At 36.8% G+C, this 27,003-nt stretch overlaps 1 long non-coding RNA gene across 2 annotated transcripts; it reads left to right on the plus strand.

Annotated features, from left to right (window-relative positions):
* Window positions 1-1,439: 1,439 nt before the first annotated feature.
* On the plus strand, window positions 1,440-25,466 carry LOC139475920 (uncharacterized). Of its 2 annotated transcripts, XR_011654032.1 has the most exons (4): window positions 1,440-1,523; window positions 2,485-2,550; window positions 15,203-15,261; window positions 25,314-25,466. It is a non-coding gene; the product is annotated as an uncharacterized lncRNA (long non-coding RNA). The 2 variants fall into 2 exon arrangements; XR_011654033.1 differs by lacking the exons at window positions 15,203-15,261; window positions 25,314-25,466 and adding an exon at window positions 4,032-4,085.
* Window positions 25,467-27,003: the final 1,537 nt, after the last annotated feature.

A 27,003-nucleotide genomic window follows, 5' to 3' on the forward strand; every position in this document is an offset into this window, starting at 1 on the left:
TAGCAATAGGGATGGATAAATGGGGTGCACTGGTGCGTGAATCAGTGTAAAGGTATAGAGAGCGATAGCTATAGCGGGGAAACTGGAACTGTATTGTTTCCCAGGTCGTGTATTGACTGTGTGAGCCAATCCTGCTCTCGACCAATACAAATTGTAGATATATAGTTTGATGCACAGAATAATTATGCATGTGCAATGATCTGACATCAACTACATTGCAAATATCACAGTGTCTTTTCCATTGAACAATAATATACCATCAATAAATAAAAAACAAATTCGCCCAGTAGAATCAATGTATAAAGAAATATCTTCCTTGTAAAAAAGTTTGTATTTTGTATGTTGGCACCATGTCTATATTCAATATTACATGAAGACGCACTAATGATTCTTATTTTGTAAAAGTTGCAATTTAGGATGGGATTGTCTGTTACCACGCTTAATTGTAGTCACATCGTGTAGAAACAATCGCGTGTCGATAAAGCCGGCACAAACGGACGAAACTGCAGGCTCCTATAAGAGATATGTGCTCAAACGGACTATAAGACCACACCGGCGTTGAGTGGTCTGCTGTTGAAACATAAATGATAGTCAAAGGGTTATTTACACTTGTAGATGCGATGTTACAATTAAGTCTGATGTATACTATGAAGATCGAGTGCACAAGTACAAATTGCTTCGACGGAAAACGAAGTTGGTTCAGCCCCTAAAGGAACGAAAAATTAGGCAGCGCTGGCTATTAGCGGAATTGCCTATAAAAATATATGAGTTACGTCCCTTAGCCAGTGTATATACAAGCTCCTTCCCAGCGCGTGACACCTTCGTTACACTCTCGGTAACATCGCTGCCACCAGTGTGGGCGCGGCCATTTCAAGAATCTTGAAATTTGCCCTCCAACCCCATATGTAGTAACGTTTATACTTTTGTTTATGTCTCTGGGAATGCCATCATATTTCAATTTGAAAAGGTTTACGACTGACCATGTTTTCCAGATGAATTCACTTTGTTGTTTTGATAATCAGATTGGTTCGAGATTGCAGACTAACGGAAAATCAACCAACTTCTCCCTTACATTCTTACTATATATATCAATAACACGATAGTTTTAATGAAACAGAAATTCAAATTGACAAACGAAGAAAGTAATTTAGCAGCGATAAGTGTATTCGGTGTCACGACAGTCGTCACTTGTTTGTAAACATAACGGTCATTCGGTTGCGAGTTCAACTCCAAGCATGGTTGTGGCCACCTATTCACAGTGGGTAGTTTTGACTGATGGCAGCGATAGTATAGAGAGCTCCGGGAACGTACTATCGCTGTGAGGAGCTTGGTGTATATAATGACCAAGCTCCATCCCAGCGTATGACACATTTTTCATCATTGGATGTGCAGAGCAAACTGTCGCTGTTAGGAGTTTCTCGAGCCGGCAAGCAGTCTATATCCGGACTGTATATTGTGTATGTTCGGGGAAGCCCTACGAAGTCGTGTAAATGCTTTTTGAACTAACAAAGCAACTTCGATAGGTAGGTTTCTACAGTATAACATAATGGGGGGCGGTCCTAATAGTGATGTGCTTTGACATTTCTAACCGTTTTCTGTGATAACTCAAGAAGTTGTATGTATTAGCTTTCGGATTATTCCGCCCCGTCACCTATTTTCGTGGTATTTTGATATCACGTTAGAATAACCATACCAAGTAATTTCATTCATATTACTTGTGTCACGCATGTGATCTAGGATGTGTTCCTTCCGTTTTAGTGTCAAACGAGGATTCTATATCTGAGATACACTGATTTTTTTTCACTTGTAACTCTGTATACATTTGTCTGATTTTGACTAGTTTTTGTGTCCATGTACAATTACTGGTGGCAGCCACAAATCCCCAAAATTACGGGATATTGATATCATTAAAAATAACACTTCCGAATAGTTAATATCTCTGTATTTTATTTAAATACAACCTGGTGAAAGTTTTGAAATAAATGCATTCTTCTAGGTTATGTATTAATTGCATTATTGGCATGACAGTATGATCTCTATTCTAACGAATAACCTCAGGGAGATTAATATTGTTTATGTTTCAAGCAAACTGATATAGTACTGAAGATAATGTGTTGATATTGAACACACTTATTACAGAAAAAACATAACCAGTATATCCCCAACAAATATAAAGGTCAACTCAGTACATGTAGTGTGTTGCTGGTTCTGGACAAGAGCATTATAGTATCATACAATTATTCCCAAATTAAAACAAATTTAGCCGATTCACGTTGCTAATATATTTTATTACATTTCGCAGTAAATAAACATGCAAAAGTATTGGTTTCAACAAAATGACATACGGTTCATGTTATGATGAACATACCATGTACACTTTGGTTGTTGTTTAAGTCCACACTCAGATGTATTCAAGGTAAATAAGGATTGTTTGTATATAATGACTTTGACCTTTATATTAAATATTAAGTTACTGTGTTCTAGGGAACAAAGCATAAAAAGAAGTTAAATTTCCACTGAAGAATGTCATCACAAGATACATTGGTTGCGGTAAGTTCATTGAAACATTTCAATCACAACCATGCTCTTTTAATTGACATCAATCAAGTGCCAATGCATGTGATTACATCAGTGATGTTTCTCCACAACCACATGTTTGTAGGATAAAAAAAAAAGAATAATACAACAGACTATTGATGTTCATGGAACAAATTCTGAAATTCATTTAAATATTAACATGATAAGTGCTCTGTATAGAACATCATTTAACAAAGAAGCATTGCTATGAACAGCATTAGAGAAGCATAATAATTGTCAAGTTGTATATATAAATAAACAATTGGCACATTTCATCATTTCTCATGTAACAAGAAAACAGTACAGTAATAAGAGTTCACCTACTTTAAACTGGGTCATTCTTACATGAACTAATTTCAACTTCAGGTTATAACCATTGAAATGAATATACCAGACTAACATGATTATTTTTTTTTAAAACACTTGTGGCAAAATTCCAAGGACAGATTCATTAACATGTTTGAATATGGGTGGAAGGAAATGGCAGAGTGTTGAAGTTACTGATATAAAAGATGGAGGTGTAATATTTTACCTTAGTAATATGGTTTAAACCTGTTGTTTGGATACGCAATAAACTATTGGATGTATTGATTCAAGTTTTAATTCTGTGTCCAAAATTCAAAAGGGTAGTAATTACATTTAGCATAAAACTGGCCTGATAACTACACCGGCTATAATAAATACTCTCCTTTTCACATACACCTGATATCATAACTATTTGATGGTGATTCATGAACACATGCTTATGATATAGTCGGAAAAAGAAAATGGACACTTCTTTAAGTAAAGGTTATGGAATGTTTTTGTCACTTTTCTTTACATACATACGATGTAGTAAAACACAAATAATACTTTTTGAAAATTGATACACATTAAAACAATGTGAATCTCATGTGTGAATTTCATCGTCATCAACACCCCTTTATGGGACTTACTCCACCGTCGAAAATACAATGTGGAGGGACCCGTTTATGGAACTCACTCCACCGTCGAATATACAATGTGGAGGGTCCCTGGGGTGTTTTAGACTTGAAATAAAATAAAACATTTTGAAATTGTATACAGAATTCAAACATGAATAGCTTCAACACCCCTTTTTGGGACTGACTCCACCATCGAAAATACAATGTGGAGGGTCCCTGAGGTGTCAAATAACCACAACAAAATCAATTCCAGTTTCATAAGAAAACTCTACTAAAATTAGTGTCCATATTGTGTTTCTCACCATATCATAAGCATCTCTTTATGAATTATTGTCAGATAGTTATGAAACAACTTCTTCCTGAATACATGAGTGCATCTTTTCTTTCCAGAGTACATATTATATCAGGTTGTTGCAAATGTAAATACTACTTCTTGAATATTGGATACAGTTAAAACATGAATTGATACATCGGTAGGTTTTTGTGTGTCATATAATCAGGTTTACACATTGTGACATCCCTTGTGTACAGGTACATGATGCACACAGGAAATATTAAATGGGCAGTCCCCAATGAACAACCAGGGGCCATGATTATACAATGTAATATTTCTCCATACCATTATGGTAACATCAGTAACTTTAAACTCTTTAAGTGTCATGTAATGGTTTTATCATATTAGAATGTATAACATGTAATTCATAGAATAATTGAGAATAATTGAGAAAGCGCCATAAGGTGACATGAGTTTCTTTTCTTTTAGGTCAGTTGAAATATATACATGCGAAAATGTAAACATATAAATAACATATACAGAGAAGAAAAATTATATTTTAACAGGTAAAATCAGAAATTGGCCCCAGGTCCACGTTCATGATAATACAAGTACAGTCCATTCATATTTTGTAGAACATGCTTTTGCAATAACAGTCACAAACATAAATACAGGTCTATAATTATGATGAATACAAGTACATTTCATTTGTTTGTATGTTGTTTAATGCAGCACTCGGCAATATTCCAGCTATATGATGGCAGTCTATATATAATCAAGTCTGGCCCAGACAATCCAGTCATTGACATCACAAGCATCTATCCACACAATTGTGATCCAATGACATGCATCAACCAAGTCGGTGAGTCAGACAATCTGATCCCAATAGTCGCCTCTTACAACAAGCATAATCACCTTTTGTGGCAAGTATGTAGTGCTTAAGACCTATTCTACCCTGGATATTCAGAGGTCAGAACAAATCATGCATCTTTTATGAAATGTTGCTTCTTTCACAGCTACAAAAGTCATTATTTATAAATACAGATGATAAAACATGTAAGTGTTTTTGATTAAAGAAGATTTACAAATTGGTTTAGATTAGCACTTTTCAGATATACATGTTTATAATTCTTCAATATATATACATAATATGTACAGTGCACCTTATGTACATATGATATTATACACAAAATAATTGAGCATGTGCAATAACTTCACATGAACTAAATTCAAAATATCAATGTCTTTTCAATCAATAAAATCACATCCATTACTTCATCCAATAGAATCGATGTACTTTTCAACAACAATATTCCTTGTAAAATCAGAAGTTGGCCTCAGGTCCACATTCATGATAATACAAGTACAGTCCATTCATATTTTGTAGAAAATGCTTTCGCAATAACAGTCAAGAAGATAAATACAGGCCTATAATTATGATAAATACAAGTACATTTCATTTGTTTGTATGTTGTTTAATGGAGCACTCAGCAATATTCCAGCTATATGATGGCAGTCTATATATAATCAAGTCTGGCCCAGACAATCCAGTCATTGACATCACAAGCATCTATCCACACAATTGTGATCCAATGACATGCATCAACCAAGTCGGTGAGTCAGACAATCTGATCCCAATAGTCGCCTCTTACAACAAGCATAATCACCTTTTGTGGCAAGTATGTAGTGCTTAAGACCTATTCTACCCTGGAAATTCAGAGGTCAGAACAAATCATGCATCTTTTATGAAATGTTGCTGCTTTCACAGCTACAAAAGTCATTATTTATAAATACAGATGATAAAACATGTAAGTGTTTTTCATTGAAGAAGATTTACAAATTGGTTTAGATTAGCACTTTTCAGATATACATGTTTATAATTCTTCAATATATATACATAATATGTACAGTGCACCTTATGTACATATGATATTATACACAAAATAATTGAGCATGTGCAATAACTTCACATGAACTAAATTCAAAATATCAGTGTCTTTTCAATCAATAAAATCACATCCATTACTTCATCCAGTTGAATCGATGTACTTTTCAACAACAATATTCCTTGTAAAATCAGAAGTTGGCCTCAGGTCCACATTCATGATAATACAAGTACAGTCCATTCATATTTTGTAGAAGATGCTTTCGCAATAACAGTCAAGAAGATAAATACAGGCCTATAATTATGATAAATACAAGTACATTTCATTTGTTTGTATGTTGTTTAATGGAGCACTCAGCAATATTCCAGCTATATGATGGCAGTCTATATATAATCAAGTCTGGCCCAGACAATCCAGTGATTGACATCACGAGCATCTATCCACACAATTGTGATAAAATGACATGCATCAACCAAGTCGGTGAGTCAGACAATCTGATCCCAATAGTCGCCTCTTACAACAAGCATAATCACCTTTTGTGTTGTGTTGCTTAAGACCTATTCTACCCTGGATATTCAGAGGTCAGAACAAATCATGCATCTTTTATGAAATGCTTTTATGCTTTCACAACAAGGTGCAATAACATTCCAGTGTCTTTTGTTGAACAAAATTTACAATCTTGATAAAATAGGCACTTTTCAAATAATGACATGGTAAAGATTGTTTTCATCACTGTTATTTTGACAGCTATATTCATAATCTGATCTCAACAGCTTCATGGTACCCAAAGTATGTAGGAAGAATTTTCGCAGATACATTCTTTAGTCCTCTGACATATACATGGTCAATAAGTGTTCCGCCTTCAGTAGTAGGTTCTGATACAATCTGTGTAAAACCATTTGATTCCATTAAAGTCAGTATGGAAGATGATGAAAACACATTTTCGTTGAAATCACCCATGATAATGGCTCGACCACAATGCTTATCAAGTTCCTGAACAAGCTGTAATAAATACTTTTTGAATATATCAACTGTGTATGAGTTTGGCCTGTAGATTATAACAACATGAGCTTGTAGTTGCATGACATAAAATGCCAGATACTCTAAATTGGATACTGGTAACTGAGCAAATTCACATGTTTTCACATCACTAGAATAGACTGCAACACCACCATGACTCTGATTCTTTAGTTCCATCAGTATTGGTTCAGATGATTCATAGGACTGTGATCTGGGTTTATGATGAAATGTATATCCATCAAGTTTAGCTTGATCAGCTCGGTGGGAGTCAGATAACCATGTTTCTGTCAAGCAAATGAAATCAGCCTCAAAAAACCTCCTGTCATTCTGCAAATCTTGAATGTGGGAATGAAGGCCCTCAATGTTTAGCATAGTCAAGGTACATGTAGGATCACTATCATGTATACTGTGATTTGAAGGCATGAACTTTGGCATACTAGACAATGCTGCTTCAACTTTTTCACTGCTGTATATCACTGACTGGTTAAAATCCTGAATGATCAGACCATCAAGAGAGGATACTCGACTTAATGCCACATAAGCTTGTCCTGCTGCAAATATCTTGTCTAATGAAACGACAGCTTTGTTAACAGTTATTCCTTGTACTTTGTGTACTGTGCAAGCCCAGGCTAATTTCAGTGGATATTGTCGTCTAATGCCTCCATTGTTTGTAACAGTTTCCTCTAGTGGCTCAATGGGTGTGCAGTTAGAGTGTAATGCAGTTGAAGTCCTTTTCATTTTTCGCAATTTCTCACCAACATAGTCATTGTCAAATACAACATATATTCTCGAAGGGAATGTTTCACCATCAGTCAAACATATGTGGTTAATAGTTCCAAAGACTCCATTCACAAGACCATCTGATGTATCAATATTTTTTGTGATCATCACACGAGCACCAATTGCAACATTGAGACTTTTTTGTAAGACTGAGTTATAAACTCTCTCATGATGGTTTTCTCTCTTTTCAAGTTTTCCTGTTTTTGCATTTCGTGAGAAATCTTGTGCCTCAATGGAAATTGGATCTGAGCATATAGAATGAAGAGTAGCGACATTGAACTCATCAACCTGAGCATTTGTTGCGAAAATGTGAATGGTATGTGGATCATCTTCATCAGTTTCTCGTTGCTTGAGCATATCTATATCACTTGTTTCAAGAGGTTCTGACTTTTTTCTGGTTCGTAATCGATTTAGAACTTCTGCGAATGCAGGGTCTCTTTGTCTCATGATTTGGGTCAATTCTGTGATAGAGAAATTATCATTCCACAGGTCATATCCATTTATGCCAACATATAATGGTTTGCTCATAACAGGTGATAACTGATAAAAGTCTCCAACAGCAATTACAGATACATTTCCAAATGGTGAATAATCAGCAGTTTGTTTGATCTGTCTCAGTCTACCATGAATGTACGTTAACAGCTTATGATCAACCATTGAAATTTCATCGATGATAAGAATGTGAATGCTTTGCAGCTTTGCTCGAAGGCTATTGATCTTTTCCTCACCAAGTGGCTGGTATGGCAGTTTTGCATCAATTCCAATTGAAAGTGCACTGTGTATTGTGGATGCATTAATGTTAAATGCAGCAATGCCAGTAGGAGCTACCAAAAGAACAGACATATCATCTGGGTTATTTTGCATGGGTGCTAGCAGTCGTGTAGATTCATAGCAAATTGCCTTGATCAAATGGCTTTTTCCAGTACCGGCTCCACCAGTCAGAAATAGGTTAAATGCTTCAGGATTTTTGCCTTTCTTTTTATCCAAACACCATTGTCTTATTTTGTAGAAAACACCAGCTTGTTCCTCATTCATTGATCTCATTATTGTATCTGCTTCTGCTTTTGACACTGTACTCTGAAGCACCTCTGTTTTACATTGTGTCTTATCAGTGTGTAACAAGTCTGGCATGTTTCTAACTGATTCAGTTTCAGCTTCCTCATCGGACATGTGAGTATGCTCATCTTGACATTCTATTCTTTCAGATTCAGTCTCTGGACAGATTTGAGCCCAAGCATCTTGCAGTTGATCTGATTGTTCAAGCAATTCCTCTGCTTCATCAATAGCATCACCATCCTTCTCAAACATTGCTTTGTTTCTGTCAACAATCTCTTTCACAGTTTCTACAGGACAGTTCTCAATCTGAACAGCACCAGTTTGATAGAAATCTTCAAATGAATTGAAGGAAGGTGGTTTTAACTGAGTATCAAATGTGTATGGCAAGAATAGCTGTAGTATACTGTGGTAGTATTTCTCTGGATTCTTTGTACGGGAAAATCTGGCATATCTGATAACTGCGGCATCAGTTCGTGTACGTTTCTTCACATGACCAAGGCCATTTTGCAATGCTACTATTGGACTTTGCGGTTTAGAAACTCTGGATACTTCAGATTTTGACACCACTCTGTATTCCGAACAAAAAGTAGCAAGACACATGTTATTGAACTCATTATCTTTTGGTCTATTCTTGTATCGATCAACAATGCTGGTCATCCAAATTTCATCTTCATCTAGTTCACCACTCTGTTGTTTGTTTTTCAAAATTTTAAGAGGCAAACTCATTCTGACAGGGTCTACAGTAGGAATGAACTGAACTTTGCGTGATCCTTCTTTCAATCTTAAATTGCAAACTCGAAAGACAGCTTCCTGAGCACTCACTTCTCTATTGTGTAGGTATACAGCACCAAGTTTCTTGAGAGCAGATTTTGCATCAGTGTTATCATTATTGGCTTCCTTTTGTGCATGATTCAACAGTAATCCCATTTCTCTTTCTGCCTTTGAGATATACGAAATGATGTATACAACACAGGAGTAAGCATCAACAACATACTGAATATCCATGTTAGCATTCCAACATCTGAGGAGGTCTGGATTGTACTGATTGACCCATACATCATTGGGATTGCGTTTCATGACAATGTTTGTCTTTTTGGCTACAGTATCACATGCTAGTTGAAACATATCTTGTGAAATACCAATAGTGTTGAACAATGCATCAACCGACTCAAATGTTTGGTCATCATCTGTTAGTGCTTGCCAAATCAGTTTCAAAATTGTTTTTGCACCTGGGATTGTCATCACTTTGACATTTTTTAGATATTCACAGAGTTCTTCAAGAGTATTTGGCAAATCCTCTTTTGGTTCAATCTTGTCTTCACCTCCTGATCGTGAAATGAATGTTTCATTGCTTGGTGGACGGGGAAAATTGAATCTGCATGTTGTGCCATTTTTCTTGCATGTCTTTGAATGTCTTTTGCTGTGTTTCTGGACACTATTGACTATATTGAACAGTTCCTCATCATTCTCAACAGAAGGCATTTCACATGTTACATATTTGTCAATGAAGGATTTTACTGCGTCATCATTGTCTTTGTCAACCTTTGGAGAATTCTCAACCCAGAAAAGGCAGTGAGTGTGAGGGGAACCTCGATGCTGGAATTCAACACGATAGAAATAATCTTTTATCTTTCCAATTGGCTCTGCTGGAGACATGATAACCTCTTTCAAGAAGCAATGAAATCTTTGGTCAAACATTCGGGCTGCTGTCACTGGGTTCTTTCTCAGTACAGAACATTTTTCAGACCAGTCAAGTTCAGTGGCTTTACGTTTATCACCTTCTGCTCTCAAAATTGTTTCAATCATTTCTGGCCATCTCATGTCAGCTGATGAAAATGAACAAAACCAGGTTGGAATACCAAGTTGTCTTATCATTGCAAACAAATCTTTCTGAGCAGACTGCCAGAATGGTGGAGTTCCTCTTATGGGTTTCAAGAACTTGTAGCCTTCATCAAATTTTAATATTTCTCTCAAAGAATCAGAATCTATCAGTTGTTCAGCGGTAACTTTTCTATTGTGTGACTGTGATCCCTTTCGCATTGCAATGGAAACATTTGACATAACCTGTTCAACTTCGGAGAGATACTGAGCATAAAATATGTAGTCAGTGTTTTGGGCAAATCGTCGATCAGCGTTCATGAGGCGTGTATGTAGGTAACGAGCAAGTGTGATTCTCTCATCACGATCATCATGGAAGGTAGGGGACCCTGAAGGGAACAGTACTGGAAAGGATCTTGCTTCATTGCTTTTGTCTGTCAATACTCGTACAGGATTATTTTCCTCAGCAGGTGCAACACAGGATATCAAGTGTTGATCAAGTACTTCTTGGCCAATATCAACAGGTTGTAGACACGTATTCAACAGTAATCCATGCTCTTTCTCAGACTCAGTCATTTCCATGTTTGAACCATCCTTGTCATCATCATTTAGTGATAGTGTGTCAGTATCAGAAGCATTAGTTTCATCTTTCTCATCAATAACCGGCAAAGGATTGACCCAGTCTGCATTAAAATTCACATCTGTGTACCATTTGTTAGATGTTTGAAGATATTCCAAAGCATTCTTTAAATGAGTTTTGTTTACAAACTGATATTGATAATGGCCTTTGTAAGTAATCTTTCTTTTTAGTTTAACTCTGATCATCTGATCATCTGTATCACATCTTGGTAACATACTGGTGCTTTTCTGAATGTTAGAAGGAACACATACTACAGGCCCATGTACACCATGTTGTCCACCTTTTGGTAATGCCATCATTTTCATGAAAGGGATATTCAAGGCAATCAAGTGCTGCTCTAGTTCATTTAGACATTGCAGTTGCATAGGAATAGGGTTAAGTTGAAGATTGTTCACTACTGCTTCTGCAGGCATTTTTCCAGACAAGAGTTTTCTGTGACAAGTATGACAAATCCACAATGTGCCTTCTGGACTATTGACAAATGAACACTGGTCATCACAACTGTCTGTGCATTGGTGTAGGTAGGAGTCTGTGATGCATTTCTCAGATACCGATGCGACATTAGTTCCTTTGTTTTCATACAAAGTTCTTTTACATTCAACAACCGATTTTTTGAAAAGCCTCCGATGACAAACAGAGCACACATATTCAGGACCTTGACATATGTTTCTGACAAAGGATGTTGCAACATTCTCCATTATTTTCCTTTCTTTTGTGATTTTCATAGCTCTGGCAGAATTTTTCTCTTTCAAATTCTCTCTGTATTCACTGCTAGCTTTATACTTTGCAATGCTTGCAGATTTAACAGTTTCTCTGTGGTTTGCATCTTTGGCATATTTGTCAGTGCTCCTTGTTTTTACAGCTTCCCTGTGGTTTGCATCTTTGGCATATTTGTCAGTGCTCCTTGTTTTTACAGCTTCTCTGTGGTTTGCATCTTTGGCATATTTGTCAGTGCTCCTTGTTTTTACAGATTCCCTGTGGTTTACATCTTTGGCATATTTGTCAGTGCTCCTTGTTTTTACAGATTCCCTGTGGTTTACATCTTTGGCATATTTGTCAGTACTGTATGATTTCAAAGTTTCTTTGTGGTTTGGGTCTTCAGAATATTGTTTTCTACTGTATGCTTTCATGTGTTCTCGGTGTGCTTCATCATTTGCATATTGATTTGAACTGGACTTTTTCTTGCGGTTTCTTAATTCAGGTACACTGTGATACTTTTCTTTATCTTTAGTCTGTTTGCTTTTTTTCACATTCAAATTCAGTGTTTCACACATATCTTTCTCTGGTTTCCTTTTGGTTCTGATATATTCTCTTTTAGCTTTTGCCTGTGCATATTTTCCTTTTGTTTTTTTTGTTTGTCCTTCATCAGGTGTCCCTTCATGAGCATCAGTGCATACTTTGTTGTCAAGTTTTTGTTTTTTCAACACTGAGGGTTTGTCAAATACAGACTGGTTGGCATTTCTCTTTCTCCTTGTATTAGGACTGCAATTCAAATGTTTCTCACAATATTTGTCTGTGCACGAGTTTCTCAAAGCACTAACTGTGTTGACACAAACAACAACTTCATAATGAGATCCACCAATATGATTTAGATATATGGCTTTGTCAGTATTTGATGTGCCTGAATTGATCTGACTGCTTGAATATCTCAACCATCTGTTGTCAGTGTATGTGCAAATGTCAATTTCAAGTAGATTTGCAGCTGCAAGAATTTCTAGTTCTGTAGCCCATGTTCCAATGTACCACATTCTTGACTGAGATATGTATTGTTCAACTGACTCGTAACCTGGTCTTAAGAAGTGATGGAAAAGTTCAGCATGTTCTTTCAAGTGTGTCACAACAGCCAGTCTGATTTTCCTGTGGTTGTTTTCTTTGCCAGAGATTGCATATGAAAGACTTCTAAAGAAGCAATTGCCATCACCTTCAATAGACACTGTTCTGCATGGTTCACCAATTTCCACACCAAACTCATGATCTTGACACTTTGCTACACATTGGTGTTGAATATCAAGCTTATTGCACAACTGTTCACATACATTTGACGACACAGGGCAGAATAGCATTGCATGTTTGTCAGTTGCAATTATGTCCACATCTTGTGAGTTCTCATCAGGTTCATCAATGTCCACCACATCATCATGATCAGTCTCATTGGTTTCTATTGCAGTGTCAGACCAATTGTCCATAGAAATGGCATGTGCCTCAACGCCAGATATAATTCTCAGTGCTGTTGCTTCAAATTGGGTGTCTGCTTTCAAATTCCTTGAATGTGCAAGGTTCAAACAATGGTTATAGACCTGAAGGAGATTTGTGTACTCAATACAAATGCTAGTGCCATGAGGTACTTGTAATCCTGCAGCGTTTCGAGAATGTGAATCAAATACGTAGTATTTGTCATTTTGTTCCATAACAGCAAATGTTGCTTCTCCAAATGTCACAAAAGTAGAGTTATGTTCGGAAAATATGGTTTGAAGTGCAGCATCAAGACACATCACTTGTGGAAGGTTTAGGTCCATATCCTTCATCAAAAAGCCACTCAGAGATTCACCAAGCTCTATTGTAAATTGTTGACCAAAGTAGGGTACACTTCGAGGAATTTCATCCAGCAGAAGGTATGCATGACGAGAAGTTGACTGTCTATTGTTTAGTATGTGTTGATAAAGTATGTTTCCAGCACAAAGAACAGTGTCAAGATCATGTGTGTCCCATAAGGATATATCTTTAATTGCATTGAACAGCATAGCAGATGTACTGTTAGCTACACATTGTTTACCACTGTGTTCACCAAATCTTGCATGACTTTGATCAAACGTTCCTTGTACACATGGTGTTTTTCTAATGACAACTTCATGAAACTTCTTTGAGGTTTCTGCATTGGGCACAGGTTCAGGCATAGGTTCAGGCATTGGGTCAGGCATAGGTTCAGGCATAGCTTCAGGCATTGGGTCGGGCATTGGGTCAGGCATAGGTTCAGGCATTGGGTCAGGCATTGGGTCAGGCATTGGGTCGGGCATTGGTTCAGACATTGATTCAGGCATAGGTTCAGGCATTGATTCAGGCATAGATTCAGTTTCAAGTATATGATCAGTTTGACGACAGGTTTTAACGAGGCTGCCATCCTCGGTATCTTTGTATGGGAGGTGATACGCCTCAGTCATTTGATCAGAGTTTGTGGTTTCACAACAGGTTTTAACGAGGCTGCCATCCTCGGTATCATTTTTAGGGAGGCGATACTCCTCCATCTGTCGTCGCGCCCTCAGGTGCTTCTCTTCCATCTGTCGCTGCATGGCCTGCACCTTCCTCCAGTTCTTCCTCTGTGGCATCTCTGAAACAGAAAAAAGAATGAGGATAAGATATATGGATGAACAAGTTCTTTATTACAATTAGGAGCATTGTTTTGGTGTAGGTTCTAACAGTTACAGTTCTAACTCAGTTTTTGTGTAGGTGATAACTGTTAGAACCTACACCAAAACAATGCTCCTAATTGTAATAAAGAACTTGTTCATCCATATATCATATCCTTACTCCAACTCCTAATGCTTTTCAAAGAAACATAAGTGATGAAATACTCATTCCAACAACTATACTCCTTGAATAAGTTTGTACTTCCCCCAACTGAATTCAAATCTAAGGGTAAACTCATTGCACACATTATATGTGTCTTCAGTATGATTGGCACAGTTAAAAATATACTTACTTATATATAGCATGTGACTTTAGTTATTGAAACCTATATAACAGATGTTCAAAAGGCACTGTGTTTGCAAAAATGAGGCATTCAGAAAAAATGAATGAAAGTTTAGTAACTAATCTCTCAGTTTGCCATTATCATCTCAACTTTAAGATGTCCAGGTGTGTATTAAGGAGAAACATTCGTACAGTGTTTTTGCAGCAAAAATACAAAGCATCTTATAAACATGCCTTGACAAGACGGTGGTTGATGGGTAAGCAACAAATTTGGGTTTGATGATTGAAGAAACAATAGTTTCAGGTTTCACACTGAATGACAACACGTTTAGATTTGTGATGATCATATTGACAAATCCTTAAAAATATTCTTCATAGTTCTTAAAGAAACAATGGATTATAGAACTTCAATATCTTCAGCATTCACATTTGCACAAAAATAATTTTTCATCAAATTGTGTGTTTTTTTAAACAGCACATAGCTACACTTTGAAAGAAATGACAACACCCTAAAGTTTTGATTATTTCATCTTGTTTTTAGGACATGGACAATCTGATGCACAACAGAATGTCAACAGACGACATCCAATCTAATGAAAGGTATATCAATTTTCTTGCACCACGTTAATGTGTAAATGAATGTTATTTTAGTAAATTGCACAAATAGCAGACTATTGAATGTGTTCCATTCTCTTTGACCTACTTCACATAGATAATCATTATCTCTCAGTTTTATACTACATGCGTTCATTAATGGTGACCAGATTAGTACAGTGTTTTCATAATTTTTTAGAAAAAGTTTAAATTTATATCATATATATTTTTTACAACCACTTCAAAATATTTGTCAACGTGTTAGTTCAACACAATGGAAGGATGTGCATTGTTAGAAGTCCATTTTCTTGCCATAAAACCGTTCAAAGGTAAAATTGATGAGTTGTTTTTCTTGATATGGTGATATTGTGATTCACCCATTGGTAAACGTTCAAAATCCTTCCCTTCCTGTCCTGATTTAACTGAAATATTGTTCAACACAACATTCAACTCAACACACTTAATGCAAAATGTAAAAATTGACACAACACATTGTTTTCTTGACCCTTTAATAAATTGAATATGATACACTCAGTCAATTGCAGCTATATGATGGCACCCAGTAGAGTCTGGATTAGACTATCCACTGATTGGTATACTGAACAACAATCTTGTATGATTCAGCATACTGTATTTGTATTGATTTCATTGTTGTTTCATGCAACTCAGCAATATTACAGCTATTGTATGACAGGATCAGACAGTCATTGGCATGATGACAAACCTTGCATGCTAAGTCTTGAAGTGTCAGCATGCTGTATTGTTTTCATTGTTGTTTCATACCATTCAACAATATTTCAGCTATATAATGGCAGCTTGTATATGTCACTAGAAAATTGGTGGCCCAGTCGTCTAAGGCGGTGCAATACGCTGTGCAGAGTTGTGGGCATGCAAGAAACGTATGAACGTGGGTTCGAATCCCGGTTTGCCCCAATTATGTTTCTAGGTTTGTCAGCACGATACCCGTGCCCATGGGTTTCCTCCTTAGGCTGACACGCCGCAATACTGTTAAAAGCGGCGTTAAACCAAACTCACTCACTAGAAAATTGTTTGTTCTTAACACTGCACTAAGCAATATTTCAGCTATATGACGGTGAATAATCAAGCCTAAACAGGACTATCAAGTGATTGATATCATGAATACATCAACCAATTCCTGTTAATCGACACTTGTGACAAGAACAATCGCCTCTTGTGACAAGTATATCAGCACATTGTTTTCTTTACCTTTGATTGTTGCCGCACTCAGCAATGTTCCAGCTATATGTCCGCGGTCTGTAATAATAAATAATTGAATCTGGACCTGAGAATCCAGAGATTGGGCATCAATCCAAGCAATTACAGCAGCATAGGTAGCTGAATACCCCCACTCTGCACTATTGCAGCTGTATGAAGGCAACCAGTATTTATATAATCATCTCTGTACCACAATACTGTTGTGCCGTATTGTTTTCATTGTTGTTTAATGACATTGCTCAGCAATATTCCAGCTATATGATGGTCTGTAATTAAAGTCTTGACCAGACAATCCAGTGATAGACATTATGAGCATCGATCCACACGATTGGGATACGATAACATGCATCAACAGTCAGCAAACCTGACCATCCAATCCCATTAGTCACCTCTTACGGCTTGCATCATCGCTTTTTATGGCAAGCATGGGTTGCTGAAGACCTACTCTAACCCAGATATTCACAGGTGTCCCGTCATTGAACAAACAATACACATCACCTGTTCATTCATTATGTTTAATGCCACTCAGGAATGTTGAAGTTGTATGATCGCAATCTGATAATAATAAGACTGGACCAAGCAATCCCGTGATTGAACAACAATCTTGTAGACTGCATTGCACTCAATGGTCAATCAAACCAGTGATTAGTATCGCCTCATGTGATGGCAGCCAGTATACAATCTATATTTTTTCTAATATTACAATAAACAGGCTATACTTACATAAATGCGTCCAAATTACCTCTTCCACAGCATCTAATTTCTCTCCGTAAGCAGCAGTTGAGATGTTAACTTTGTATACTCAAGAAGCTGCCATGTTTTTCTTTGTATGTTGTATAATGCCATACACAGCAATAGTACAACTGTGAATAATTGCGTCAAACCAATGATTGATATCAGTGAGCACAATTTACATCCTTGAGGATTGATTCCCCACAAAGGTAAATATGTGAAGCCCATTGCTTCTTTTCAGTTGTAGTAAAAATATTGCTAAAACTCTCACTCACTCCCACTTGAAAGTAACATTTATTTAATTGGGTTGTGCATTTTAGAATGTGCAGAGCCGGTGTGGTAGCCTACTGGTTAAAGCATTCACTTGTCAGGCTTAAGACCCAGATTCGATTCCCACTTGGGTACAATGTGTGAAACCCATTTCTGGTGTCCGCTGTAATATTGTGTAGACTGCATTGCTTAAAGCGGCGTAAAACAATACTCACTCAGAAACACACAGTTTCTGATGCTCAAGCTGCTTAGGTTGAAGGAGATAGATTGGCAGCTAACTGAAATGTACCACCATGGTCTTTATATTATTTTTTAGCACCTGTTAGGATGTTTGATGAACAGAGGCACTAGAGTAGCCTAGAGGTAAAAGCGTTTGTTGATCATGCTGTTCAATTCCCCACATGGGTACAATGTGTGAAGCCTATTTCTGGTGTCCTCCGCTGTAATATTGCTGGAATATTGCTAAAAGCGAAGTAAAACAATACTCGAATCATTCGGATACTGAATTAAGCTGAAGTTTCTTTGTTTGAAATAGATACATTGACAGCTAACTGAAATGTACCACCATAAATTTGTCTTTATATTTAAGGATGTTTGATATTTTGAAAGTGAACAGTAGCCTGGTGATAAAAGCGTTTGTTCGTCACGCTTAAGACCCAAGTTTGATTCCCCACTTCTGGTGTCCCAAGCTGAAGTTTCTTGTGTTGAAGGAGATACATCACTGACACCCGACTGCAATGTACCAACATGAATTTGTCTTCATTTAAATTTTAGGATGTTTCATATTTTGAAAATGAACAGGTAAGGTAAGTGGTTAAAGGGTTCATTCCTCACGCTGAAGACCCAGGTTTAATTCTTATATGAATACAATGTACATCCGCCGTGATCTCACATGAATATTGGTAAAACTGGCTGAAACAATACTCAAAACACAGTCTTTCTGATGCTCAAGCTGCTTAGGTTGAAGGAGGTAGATTGGCAGCTAACTGAAATGTACCACCATGGTCTTTATATTATTTTTTTACCACCTGTTAGGATGTTTGATGAACAGAGGCACTAGAGTAGCCTAGTGGTAAAAGCCTTTGTTCATCATGCTGTTCAATGTGTGAAGCCCTTTTTCTGTTGTCCTCCGCTGTAATATTGCTGGAATATTGCTAAAAGCGAAGTAAAACAATACTCACTCGAATATTTCGGATGAATTAAAGTGTTCATTCCTCATGCTGAAGACCCGGGTTTAATTCCTATATGGGTACAACGTACATCCGCCGTGATCTTACATGAATATTGGTAAAACTGGCGTAAAACAATACTCACTCACTTAGAGTGTGCATTGAACTCAAATCTTATGTTTGAACTGCAACCTGTCGTTATTTTAAGATGTTTGATATTTTGAAAAAAAGAACAGTACAGTAGCCTACTGGTTAAAGTGTTTGTTCACCACAGATTCGATTCCCTACTTCTGATGCTGTGACACTCCTGGAATATTGAAAAAGCAGCACAAAACAATTCTCAATTCTCTCATTTCATTCTGTTCTATTGCATTTGACAATGTTTGATTCTGAAATATATAATTTCCAACCACATCAAAAGTACAAATTGACACAACACAGGGTTTTCTTTAGTCTTTATTGTAACTGTAACAATCTTACAATATTGGTCAAACCTCCAAGTTGAAGATTCACCATCCTGTATGCCATACACAGCAATATTGCAGCTATGTGGAGAGGGCCTGTAAATAAGTCTGGACAAGACAATGATTATTATTGTCGTTAAAAGGTTTATTGTTTCACGTTGCACTCAGCAGTATTCCATCTATATGACTGCAGTCTGTAAATAATCAGACCAGACTATCAAGTGATTGATATCACAAGCATCGATCCACACAACTGGGATCAATGACATGCATCAATGAAGTCAGCGATAGAGGCTGACCACCCAATCCGGTTAGTCGCATCTTATGGCAACATAGGTTGATGAACACCTATTCTACCCCGGATCTTCACGGGTTAATTGGAATTGTCAACAACTCACAATCTGGACCAGTAATTGGTATTGTGAACAAACAATCCATGTTCTCAAAACACAATTACAAATCAGACATGCTAAATCTTGAAGATTCAGCAAATTGTTTTCAGTGGTCTGTAGATAATCAAGTCTGGACCAGACGATCCATGATTGAACACATGAGATTGATCCATGCAATTTGGGATACGAATACATGCATTTGTTTTCATTGTTTAGTGTTTAATGCTGCCTTCCAGCTATATGATGCTGGTCTGTAAATAATTGATTCTGGACCAGTGATTCAATCCATCAAAATTGGGTTATGATGACATGCATCAACCAAGTCAGAAAGTCTGACCACCAGACCCCTACAACCTGATCCTGTTAGTCAGACGGTCACTTTTTATGGCAAGCATGAGTTGCTGATTCTACCCCGGTCATCCAGGTACAATTATGAATATTACAACCTACATCTGTACAGCATACTATATTGTTTTCGTTCTTTAATGCCATGTGCTGGCAGCCTGTAATTAATCTCATCCAGATTGATCACTTAATCCAGTGATTAGTATTGTCAGCAGTATTGCAGCTATGATGGCAGCCAGTAAACAATCTATATTTTCTAAGAACATTACAAAAGACATGCTATACTTACATGATTTTATTGTGTCCAAATTATGACCTCAATGGCTTCACTCCAAAATCCAGTTGGTAACCAGCTGGGCACAACGAGATGTGGACTTTGTATACTTCTTTGATGATTTTGATTAAGCTGGTTAATGTTTGTGTCTTTGTTGTATAAAGCCACACACAACAATATTACAGCTACATGATGGCAGCCTGTAAATAATCAAGCCTGGACAATCCAGTGATTGATATTGTGAACAACGATCCACCTTGTCAGGGTACATTGACACATAATCAACAAATCTGGTCAATTTTGACCATCCAATCCACTTCGTCACCTCATGCCCAGAAGAGGTTGCTATGAGGAATCACCTGAGCCTTTACTACAAGTGTACAAATCTTTGCGTAATAGGTCAATACTCCAAAAAGTTGTATTATTGTGTTTATTGTTTAACTCTACACTGAGTATTATTGCAACTGACAATGCCCTGCAAATAAGTCAGTGCTTGACAGCAATATTTGTGATTGACAATGAGCAACGATTTAAGCCCTCAGTGTTCGATTTCCCACATGTCAAACGTATAAAGCCCACTCTGGTGATATTGTTGTGATATTGTTGGTATATTGCTAAAATCATACTCACTTGAAAGTGAACACATTTTTTTAATTATGATGTGTACAAAAAAATAACTAGACTGTAAATTCTGAAATTCAAAGACACAAACAATGACTGCCTGAAGCATATTAGATTGTAGGATATACTTGGATATATAATTCCAAAGTACACCCATGGATTGGCCTAAATATGATAATTGACCATGTGTGGTGGAGTAGTCTACTGGTTGAAGTGTTTGCTGAACATGGGTTCGATCCTTCACATGGGTAAAATGTGTGATGGTGTACCCCACCCTGATATTGCCAGAATACACCTAAAAACGGTGTAAAACCCTACTCACTCACAAGTTCACACATTTGTTTAATTCTGTTATTGTGTATTTTAAAGTGTGCATTGAGTTTTAACTGTAGCCGTTGTTTCAGAAATTTGAAAGACACAAGCAATGTCTTTCTGAATCTAAATGTCAATGTCTTTCTGAATCTAAATGTAAGATATACATGGACTGATAATTCCAATATATCACCAGGGATCATTCTTCATATTATTTTTTTATTAAATGTTGGGATATCTGATACATTGATATTGAACTCCTTGATTTAATTATGCCATTATGAATCTTAGACTGTGCATTGAATTCAACTATTGCTGTCAATTGTGATTTTCAAACATTCTTTTTCTGCAGGAGAATTAACAAGGTCTACAGCAGTGTTTTAGATTACAGGGACACAATGACAGATGTTTCTAATGTGTTTTTGTCTCCATATTAATTTCAAACACCTGTCACATATTGAAATTAAACCTGTTAATTATTTTGAGTGATTTGAATTCTACTGTAGCCATCAATTCAGATTTATTTTCATATGCGAGAATAGAGTAAAATTGCAACATAGATGTTAATTGTATAAGAAACCAATATGTCCAGCTAATATTATTGAAGAAAATACATTCATTTCATTTCCATTTACATTATGCTCAAGCATCCTGAATGATACATTTTGAACATACAACCACTTCAAAATCTACAAATTGATAGTTTAAAGATTACAAATGTTACAGAATAGGTCAGTTCTTCAACTTATTGTAATGTGTTTGGTCATGAAAATACAAAAAATGACCCAAACCATTATTGATTGGTACTTTTAAAGACATGATGAATGTTTTTAGAGCTGGATTGCAATTGAGAAAATATTACTTGACCTTACAAGACAGTAATTTCATTTCATTCATCTCAAAGCAAAATATTTCCCAAAATGGCCAAAATGATAATGACAAGTACTGTTTAACTACAGTTGAAGCTGGTGAACCAGCCCAAATTAATCTTTGTTGTTACCATGTGACAATTGATGATAATATGATTGTCACTATTTGTTCAATCTTGAAGTATTCTAAGCCAGTAAAATGTCTAAAGACTACTTATTTATTAGTAACAAGACTTTGAAGCCACAGTTGCATCAAGTAATTAATATCAACTACTGACAGAAAAATGTACCCTTACATGATAATGACATCTAGCAAAGAACTATATATCAACTGCTGCTAAGCCAGGGAGTTAACTCTTACTCTATCTGTTATACTGTAGTAAGTAAATAACATTAAATATGAAATATGTCATTTCTGCTTTAACATATTCACAATTCGTATTTGTATATCATAGCCTGTGGAAATAAGGGACATTTCAACGTTAATGAAAAGTATTATTTTTCTTTTCAAGATGTTGCCACCATGCACTCACCCTCATATTACACAAAGTAATGTCATCTACTCCTAACCCATGGTGTAAACTACTGCGACAAAGCAACATGATAATGGAATCTCATGAAGAGATCATAAATAAAATCATTACATAAACCCTTGTTTCTTGACAACTTGGAATTTAAATATTGTAAATTCAAACAATTTCTATGCTTGTAACATGTCTATTTATGAATGATAAGGCTTTTAAGCCACAATTGCATCAACACAGTGAAACAGACTTATTGTCATAATTTGAACAAATTATCAGCTGCAAAAATTCTCTGCAATGTACATTCCGAACTATCTCTTACTGGAGAAATCCATACCATACATCATGAAATATATCATTTTCCTCACACCATATTTATTAGTAGTATTTGTCTCATGCAGTGGGAAATATACGGCTTTTCAGTAATGTACTGAAGACTTTTACAGTAGTTGAAGTTTTAATAACTGCCCCCTCCTTTGAACCCAATTCGTCTTATTCCTGCCATCATCCTAAACCATCCAACTTCGTAAGGCCTAAATAGAAAACATTAATCACAGTAACGCTACCAACACAGGCATAAATTCAGGTCAAAACAAAGTCTCTTGAACTTAGCAAACACTTCAACTATGCTGTAGTCGATAAAGACACATGTTGGCACTGACAAATACTAACATACAACCAATAATACTAATGTTTAAATAAGCAGCAACGCAGTTTACGGGGTCTTGATTCGCCCGCTACAAACAGCTCAATTACCGCACTACAGCACTACCGTTGTCTCGCAATACTGTTCTGAATGCACTACTCAACTGACACGCCTTGGCGATCCAACACCCCTTTTCGAAAACACCCTCGAATTAAAAGCACGATAGAAATGATGAGGCGATTATTGCAAATCCCAGCCACGTGATGTGTAGCCACAGATGCACTTACTTTTCAAAAGGTAAAATATATCCCACAACTCATCAATATGAACATCAAATCCACTGAATATATAACCGACAATATTAGTTTGTAAACACACATTCACAGATTAAGTGAAAGCCTAAGATATATCATATTATGTCCATTTCTTTCTCACAGCAAAATACCGTTTCCTCACCTGTAGAATATGGCAATCCAAGGGGCGGGAAATGCGCGCGCCACCAAGGAAGTGACATCGGTCAAATAAAGTAACCTCCCCTGGCAATGACCAGTTAAACTGGATGTGTGTGGCTTGAACGCACAGCTCTCAATGCGCATTCGGATGCCTATTAAAGAGGACCAGTACCAAAACGAATTTGTTTATTACTCTTTGAAAAGACGACTGTACGCCCAAACGAACCAGTGAAATATCACATTGTTATTAAATACCATAATTTAATTATTCACAAAGTATTTTCAAATGGATACAAATTAGAACTACATCATTACATTTATATTTTCACTTGGCATTTCCTAAACATACATTAACTTCCTGACAGCTAACTTGATAGAGATCTTGAACAGAGGGCATAATGTCCTTGGAACGGATTTTCGTACTAACAAATTACCTTTTTATAAAGCAAGCCTTTTTTTAATACCAATTCCAATGGGTTTTTTTTAAATTCCCTATTTGTAATGCCAAGTGTTGACAGTAACGTTCACCAATATGTATCATTTCGTTCTCCTATTAGAAACCAGCCCTTCTCTTGGTTTCATCGATCTCAGTTGTCTTTAAAGTTAACCGTATTTTCATCGTAGCTAACAACATATAGCTGAAATGGCCGGATCATTCTTTGCTAATTGCTCCAATTGCCTTGACAAGAAGTGACCGACGTGTTTTTATTGTTACACAATGCCCCAAGCCACATTATCCCCGAGGACGTGCAATATGTCACATTTTCTCACACCTACAACAACAAATCACCTGCACCCCCTGCATGCTGGTATCATTCAGGCTGATCCCCACTTTGCCACTAGGCTGGTGGGGATTAACAGTGGTGTTGTTTTCACTAGGAAAGGCACCATGTACAAAGGTGGTAGGTGAAGTGATCTCACTTGGACAATCAACAGCTATAGGTCCCTATCAGTGAACACGGTTAACATCATGAGCCACCAGGTTAATGGTGGATAAGTAGTTTTCATTATATGAAAGTATTCAATCATTTAGAAAACATTTTTAATTTGGAGTGAATAACAATTAGTGAGCGAAACGATTTAATGACACTGCAAACTTTGTTCAGTAAAGACACTAACAGAAGCGGTTGTAAAATGTACAAACAAGCCCCTTTCACTGCATTTCAATCGTCTCAACATTGATGGCTGTTGTTCCAAAATACCTTCTGCAATAGGTGTAGGCCTTCTGCAATAGGCATATCTGTTTCATAATTTAACACCGGACAAAGGTGACGTCTGCGATGAGATTCTGTGTCCTGTTCCCTGGTGAACGTCAATTGTTTTATCGCTATGGTTTAGCGATTTTAGCAGGAACGAAGAGACTATATGAAGCTCTATAGAAATCACGCGCGCGTAACATGAGCATGTGTAAGTTTGTGCATATTGGAGCATGAGCCACGGTTACGATATAGCAAGACAGGCTAGCAGTATAGCGCCTTTATTTAGCTGTTAGCTGTTGAAACGTAGCGCATGTTTAATTAATCATCAGTTTTACTAAAAATATATATATGTGTGTGTTTGCGCGCGCGCATAATCTTCACATAAATAAACTACAAACTCACTTTTCTACAGTATATAGTCCTGTTCATTTTCTGTATATATGTTGTACATATATCTTCTAACGAACTACGATTATAATTGATTAAAATTAGTGGTCCCTTAGAGTATGTTATAACCATACTTTTCTTGTATCACTCCCATTCTCAAACTTAGGCAACATTGGTGTCAAGCACAACTCCAGTTCTTGGATGCTGTTGGCAAACTTCTGAAGATGGATTACGATTGTGTCAGTGTGACAACCTCGATATGAACTGTGATGTGAACTGTGATATTAACTTCAAGTGGCGAATATTTTTATACAATGGATTTAAGGGATGGGTGAATTAAAATGTTGAATGAAATAAAGTAAAACTGGGTTATCAAACATCTTGAGTCATTGCTTTTGTCTATAACAGGACAAGTCCATTTTCATGATAGGGGTTAATTACCTGATTAACAAATGCAACCAGGTATGACATTGTTGTTTTTAGGTGTCTCACAACTCGGCTGTCTTACTAATTGGAGAACACCGTGAACATATCCTTCCTGATACCGGAAGTGACTTATAAGACAACAGGGAATGCCTTATAACCCAGGACAATTAAGAACTCGGTTTCATTGTTTTAGTTCTTTGTGAAACCCAAGTGAGATATTGTAAATGGACTTCCACGAATGTAAACCAATATCCGCCAATATATTTCAGCAACGCACGAAGCCCGACATCGCTGCTTGCAGCTATATTTTGCATTTGAAATTAGCCGAATAGCAACAGCAAGAACATCACTAACATTGCTTTGAAAATATTTTACAGATTCTCATTGTATATTCCGTTTAATAACTACTACAGAAAGATACGCTTCTGAATTAGACGTTTCATTTGCGAAGATTTAATTTCAGACAGTACAGTAGTGGGTTGGCTCAACTTGCGATCGTTTCACCTGCGAATGTAGGGATGTTCAGTTTCCAGTGCAGATCCCGTGTGACAACAGGCATTAATACACAAATAATTACATGAGAGTTTGTCAAACAACTTTTTCTCTACTTCATGACCATATCTGATATTATGGACAAGAAACAACTTTCATGCCATGTAAAACGAAGTCTTGCATTTGGAGTTATATTCATTTTGCATTTCATCGGTACGATATTGCAACCAACGGACAATAGAACCTTATGCTTTCATATTACATTTTTTAATGTTTCTTCAAACTGACTTTCTAAGGTAAGTGACACGAAGGAATATGTGGTAAAAACACATGTGTTAGCCCCTTGCCCTTCCGTTCTGTTTGGCCTATGTAAGAGCCTACCGGTATCTCACCTGTGATAACAACGAAGCTTGTATAAAGGACGTTCCTCCACATAGTTGGTAATCTTACCGTGGACCCAGCTGTAATGAAATGGAAGCTGCCACCTAGCGGGTTTTGATATCAGAAATATTTCGAAATGCTCATTGCGAAATATAACAGGGCAGATTCATGATTGATGATAATGTGTTTGCGTAGATACTGTGACGAAATACGTCCCTTGTCACCATTTCTTGTTGTAAGATCGGGTGTTCTGCGTAGTGGTCTATGTGAAGGGTTCTGTGTGTCGTGTTTTTGTAGTGTTTTGTGTGTAGACTTTTGTGTGTAGTGTTTTGTGCGTCGTGTTCTGTGTGGACTTTTGTGCGTCGTGTTCTGTGTGTCTTGTTTTGTGTAGTGTAGTTCTGTGTGTAGTGTTCTGTGTGAAGGGTTATACCGAATAATTAAACAACTGCCACCATTATTTCACCTTATCAATGTAGAACTAACGTGAAAAGGAAGTCAACAATCTGTCTGCGGTCTGGACATTTACGATAAAGGGAGACAATTTGCTGGGAGGAAAC

This window comes from Haliotis cracherodii, unplaced genomic scaffold (assembly GCF_022045235.1).
Source record: "Haliotis cracherodii isolate W230 unplaced genomic scaffold, xgHalCrac1.p SCAF_3, whole genome shotgun sequence".
NCBI lineage: Eukaryota > Metazoa > Mollusca > Gastropoda > Lepetellida > Haliotidae > Haliotis > Haliotis cracherodii.